This window comes from Amphimedon queenslandica, unplaced genomic scaffold (assembly GCF_000090795.2).
Source record: "Amphimedon queenslandica unplaced genomic scaffold, v1.1 AMPQUscaffold_317_Cont27660, whole genome shotgun sequence".
In the NCBI taxonomy this organism is placed as follows: Eukaryota; Metazoa; Porifera; class Demospongiae; order Haplosclerida; family Niphatidae; genus Amphimedon; species Amphimedon queenslandica.
Genome location: NW_003559327.1, coordinates 1 through 942, shown reverse-complemented (window position 1 = coordinate 942; position 942 = coordinate 1). Strand labels below are relative to the sequence as shown.

The 942-nt window shown below is 46.3% G+C and overlaps 1 pseudogene; it reads left to right on the top strand.

The window, feature by feature from the left end:
• The first annotated feature begins 3 nt into the window (after window positions 1-3).
• Window positions 4-936, top strand: LOC100640692 (dynein heavy chain 5, axonemal pseudogene; annotated as a pseudogene).
• The last annotated feature ends 6 nt before the right edge of the window (window positions 937-942 follow it).

Sequence of the window (942 nt, the reverse complement as noted above, 5' to 3'; positions counted from 1 at the left end):
TCTGGCTCATGGGGCTGCTTTGATGAGTTCAATAGAATAGAACTACCAGTACTCTCAGTAGCAGCTCAACAGATATACATTGTACTCACCTGTAAGAAGGAAAGGAAGGCACAGTTTATATTCACTGATGGAGATGTGGTTGATATGAATCCTGAGTTTGGTATCTTCCTGACAATGAACCCGGGCTATGCTGGTAGACAGGAGCTGCCTGAGAACCTCAAGATACAGTTCCGTACTGTAGCCATGATGGTACCTGACAGACAGATCATAATGAGAGTCAAACTGGCCTCCTGTGGCTTTATCGAGAATATCATTTTAGCACAAAAGTTCTTTACTTTATACAAACTGTGTGAGGAGCAGCTCACAAAGCAGGTCCATTATGACTTTGGACTGAGGAACATTCTCTCAGTACTGAGGACCCTTGGATCAGTGAAGAGAGCTAACCCCCAGGACAGTGAGAGCACCATAGTGATGAGGGTACTGAGGGACATGAACCTCTCTAAACTAGTGGATGAGGATGAGCCATTGTTCCTCTCCCTCATCAATGACCTCTTCCCAGGTATTACACTAGAGAAGGCAGGCTACCCTGACCTTGAGGCCTCCATTGATAATCGTGTCACTGAAGTGGGACTCATCAATCATCCTACATGGACTCTTAAACTGATCCAGTTGTTTGAGACCCAGCGGGTCCGTCATGGTATGATGGTCCTCGGTCCCAGTGGTGCTGGTAAGACCTGCTGCATACACACACTCATGAAAGCAATGACCGACTGTGGTGAGCCACACAGGGAGATGAGGATGAATCCTAAAGCAATAACTGCTCCACAAATGTTTGGACGTCTTGATGTAGCCACTAATGACTGGACTGATGGTATATTCTCCACTTTATGGAGACGGACCCACAAGTCAAAGAAAGGAGAGCACATATGGCTAGTGCTTGAT